Below are 5,527 nucleotides of genomic sequence, written 5' to 3' on the forward strand. Positions count from 1 at the left end.
AATTAATTTCTAGTTCAATTTCTTGCATGACCTAAGATTCTTTAGTTTTTAGAGAATCCACTATTTATCTTGTATTTTGTTTCCAAATATTTATTAGTAAATGGAAATATGTTCTACTTGGCTATTTGTATCAAAAAATGCCCTATTCTCTAGCTTCCTATGTGTTCATTGTAGGGGATCTATTGTCATGGGAACAACATACCTTTAGTGAAGTTATACTTTTGAGGGAAAGGCTAAAGAATTAATACATGTAATTAGTGGAGGACAAGAGACACTTTAGTGTATTATCATTTTTGAAGTTGAAATAATTTGATGATACTTATTTTTTAACATGTTATACTAAGTAATGAACACTTTTCTTTGTGGGCTATATTTTTGAACTCAAAAATTGTGGCTTTATATGAGTTTGTGTTAATTGATTTTTTTATAATATAGGAAATTAACCTTCATTACATATTTGGTCTTTTAGTGAATCTCATTGAGCATTTTGTGTAATTCCAAAAAACTCTGTATTCATCAGCAATTATAGAGTTTTGATTGAAGAAGAAATCACAGTAGTTACTATAATATTTACACACCAAGGAGTTGAATAGATGGTGATGAACAACCAAATCGTAAATATGTTGGTTTATTTGAAGTGAAGTAATTGGATAACCATTTTTATATTAGAGAATCAATGCATAAGAAGGAAAAAAAAACTTGATGTAAAGATTAAATGAGGATTTCACCAGTAATTTTCAAGATTTTTTATAATCAACTAAATTTTACAAGATTCATTAATTTTACAACATTTTATATTTTAGTAAAATATTCCAAAGTATATGTATGTATGTATATATATATATATATATATATATATATATATATATATATATATATATATATATATATATATATATATATACAATGACCATCGGTTATTAGTAGAAAGGAAAACAAGAAATCACATGAAGATAAGGAACATAGGAATAGAGGAGAAGCGATGTAGCATAGAACCAACAAAGTGTTACTTTATATTATATTCTCTTGAGAATCCAATCACAAAATATAAAATGAGGTGTATATATATATATATAATTTGATACAATAAATTAAAAAATGTAAAGGCTTATAATGAAATACAAGTTTGTCCATAAGGGTGGTTCGCTAATTAGCATATCTAGTTTCATGGGAAATGAGAACTTCTTGAATTACACCTGAAATATTTAAAATTTGGATTCCTCTTATTTTCCGTTCCCTATGAGACCTATTGGAACATTCATCTTCAATTTCCTGAGTGTGATGTTGTTGTGCAGAAGGGAGACCACATCCTAAAAGCTTGGCTCAAGGAAATTGAATTGATGTTGTAAGAAAGATGATCGAGATGATTGTGCTATTGCAGGGGCTCGTGTTGAAGTCATATGGAATGTTGTTTGATAAGTAGTTGGTGCAAGGAGTTGAAGATGTTGATCAAATATAGACCATTTTCATACAAATATACCTTTAGGGGCATCAAATTATTTAAAATATTACAAATATTGTACCTTGTTGGCTAGTGATATGTACCCTGACAATTGTTGATCAACTAGTAGTTGATGTTCTAATTGTTGCACTTTATTAACAATTCCATGAAAATAATCAATAACATTGCCATCTTCTACTTTTACTCTCTTCCCTTCTCTAAACCATTGTCTCTCCTCCTGCTGTAGTTGGGATTAAGATTTTTCTCTTTAAAAACATAATTCTCATGGGTAGAATTTTTTTGAGTTTGAGTTACTTGTAGAGAGAAGAATTCTCAAATTAGAAATTATTGAGTTTATATCCAATTACATGTGGATGATAAATATATTGGGAAAATATTAAAAATATTGGGCTCTATGATATAATGTTTTTTCTAAATCTTACTTTTCTTGGGAAACTTCTTTGTGATACTTTTGAATTATAGTGGATATATTTTCATTCCCTTGAAGTATGAGTTTATCTTGAAATTTATTTACATGAACAATTATTTTCTCACTTTGGTCGGCCAATTATTGTACAATCCATTGGATTACAATAAGTGGATCATAAATTATGCTTGGATTCTTGATATTAAGTTTTTCTATTTCGTTCTACCATTCTAACTAAATCTTCATTTTTTATTATTGTCTCTGCTAAACTTGCTACATCCCAACATCCAATTTTGTAAGTATCATTATTTAATGCATCTTTGAGAATTAAATTATTTTATAATCATTATATATTGATAATTAGTTACAAATCCATGTTTTATGATGGTAGAATTTTAAATATTTGTGTTTTTATTTTATGTAATGTATTGGTTTGTTTGTTTGTGTTTGTATGTCTATAAATTATTGAACACAAAAAAACAGTTAGACTAACTTTATATGAATAACTTACGTGATGATTTTAGGAATGCATAGGATCCAATGTAGGAATTACACTTCGAATGAATTGAATGCTTGCATAACTTATCTATGTTAAATTTAATAGAGGTTCACTTATTTTAGTAAATGAACATGAAATCATGAATGACACTGTATTCGTTTTTGTAACCACCACTATTCAATGTGTGTACTTTAAAATCACAATTATTTTTAATTAATACATTCTTACTATTAATTACAATTGTATGTTTTTTCTTATGATAGAATTTGAAATTCTTGTGATTATAATTTATTTTATGTATATGTTTGTGTTTGTGCATATATAATTATTTTAGCCAGACATAAATATCATCTATAGCAATTACACTTTAAATGAGTTGAATTTGGGAATTAACTTATTTTATGTGCTTATTGATAGTCAATTTAATAGCATCCCATTTATTTCTACAAATGATCATAACGACTATTAATTAACACACATTTCAATAATAAAAATAACTATAATATCACAAACGATTATGACGATAAAAATTTTGCAAGCACAATTACTCAATACATTTAAAAAATATACCACAAAACATTTATCATAATTTGCAAGAAATTTTATACTTTATAAATTAATTAGCTAGAAATTGATGCTTTATAATGATAGAATTTTCAAATGTGCTTTTTTTTTATACAACTAGAGAAATATATCTTTGATATCAAAATTTTATTTGTTTATGAAAGAAATATATGTTTATTATTTTTTGAAGTTTATGAAGTAATATTTCAATTGGAATTTGGAGACACATGTATTATCATATTTTTTTTGTCATAAATATGATATGAATTAGAAAATTTATTTTCACTAGGTTACAAAAAGATATTGCAAAAAAATTTCAATAAGGGGTACTGGAAATGTGTATTTTAAGAATTTGAAAGCACAATGATGTGCCTAAATTTTCAATTCAATTATATTTATAAATCTATTTTCTTAGGGCTTAAGAGAATTGATCGACCACTTGATTGGGCCATTCAACTGGTTGATCTACTGCTCTTTTTGTTTACCTAAACAATCCCTCTGTCGCTAAATGTGAAACCCAAATCCCTGCTCTCATCCACACACACACACACACATACATATATATGGAGAGAGAGAGAGAGAGAGTAAAATTCTTATTAATGAGTGGTACATCATAGAGTCCTTTCTCCATTGATTTTCCATGATCATAATGGAAAAGCATTCCATGGAATCCATTTCTTTGAGTTAGTGACTAAAAAATTGGTAATGTGCATGCATGATGGTGTTTATAAAGAGGATAATGGAAAGCCATATAGACAATAACATATAAAACTTATTTCTACTTTATTTTGTCATATCAAAGTAGGTATGGATAGAATATTCAATTAGCAATTATCGCTAAAGTTAGAAAAAATTGAAAACACAAAAAATAAATATCCTTGAAAAATTGATAATAGATGTTTTTTTTTTTTTCATGTAGTCTAACTGATAGAAAAAATGGCCCTTTTCTCATAATTCTAGCTATTTGAATCAATGAAAAGTCACAATATTTCTTGAAATTGGATTGATGGATTCTAATAAAAATGCCAATTCCTCCATAAGTAAGACTGTACCTTTTTTTCAAATATTTTTATATAATATTTATTTTATTAGAAATAATGTTATATATGTTAAGTGTTTTATTTTTAATGATGGTCCCCGCCAAATATTGTATTTCTTCAATATTCTTTTCTTTGTTAAGGGTGATCCATAATACAATAATATTAAATTATAAATTAGATTCCCTAAATAAAAAATGGCATATTCCATATTTGTATTAACTAATATAAATTATTATTATAATCTTATTGATAATTAATATTAAAAAACATTTCCGATTTATTATTGTCATAAAATATTTATTAGTTAGTGTAGCTAATTATTATAACATTTCAATAATCAGGATATCATGCGTAGAAATACTATGCACAATAGTTTATATTTTGTTAATATACCATGTAATAATAAACATTCTCTAATAATTTGGAATAGGATTTGGCTATGCAAGATAATGATAATTTCAAGGATTGTTTTAATATGGGCATGTCTAGGAATAAATTGAAGAGAAGTAATCATTTCTAGGTTAGAGAAAAAAATAAGTGATTCACAACTCCATAGTAATGCTTGAGAACAACAAATTTTGGAGATTAGTTGATCCATCTTAAGAATTATAACTAATGAAACCAGAATATAATTTGAAGTAACAAAAAATTATGTTTGTTTTAATTTCCATGGATTTTGTAAGCTTGTGATATCTTTTTAGTTATAATGGAGTAGTCATCTTTGTTTTATCCTACAAAATCTCACACAAAAGTATGCTAAGAGTCATGTAAATTATTTTTCTATTACATATTCAATTCAAAGTTTAACTAATTGGTACCAACTAAACCCTTTAAGTTGATAAATTTGGTTCTCATATTCAAGTTAATGATAGAGAACGAAGTATCTCCATTGACAACATATACCAAAATATAAAGATGTAAAAAAGAAAAATTTAAATACTCTTTCTGAAGTCTACTATCCATATTCAAGAAAGTCATAATGTTATTGAGAAGAAAGTGTTGTATGTACAACTAGTTTATAGGGTTATACCTCAAGTAGATTTGATTGAATTTATTGTCCCTCCATATTTAAGGGATGTTCTAAATTATTTATTATAGCACGGTTACTATATGTCAATTTCAAGCTAAAATTTAGGTAGGAATAGGTTCTATATTCTATGTTTTATGTGGAAACTACCAATTTTTTACTTTAAAAGCAAATAAATATTATTTTAAAATTTCACTTTTAATTTTTTTTGCTTTGCCATCAACCATTCCATCTTTATAACTTTGAAATTGTTAATCTTTTACCTCAAAAGAAATTAATTGTTGTTTTTAAATTTAACTTTTAATTTCTTTGTATATTTTAAAATTTAAGGGTTAATTATTTTGATTTTATTTAATGTTACCTTTCTTTTTGTTTTTAAATTTAACTTTTAATTTGCATATTTTAAAATTCTAGCGTTAATTATTTTGGTTTGTATTTTTTTAATTTCTTTGTATATTTTAAAATTTAACGGTTAATTAATTTGATTTTATTTAATGTTACCTTTCTTTTTGTTTTTAAATTTAACTTT

Source organism: Pinus tabuliformis, chromosome 6 (assembly GCF_031772625.1).
Source record: "Pinus tabuliformis cultivar Carrire ecotype Pingquan chromosome 6, CPIR1, whole genome shotgun sequence".
In the NCBI taxonomy this organism is placed as follows: Eukaryota; Viridiplantae; Streptophyta; class Pinopsida; order Pinales; family Pinaceae; genus Pinus; species Pinus tabuliformis.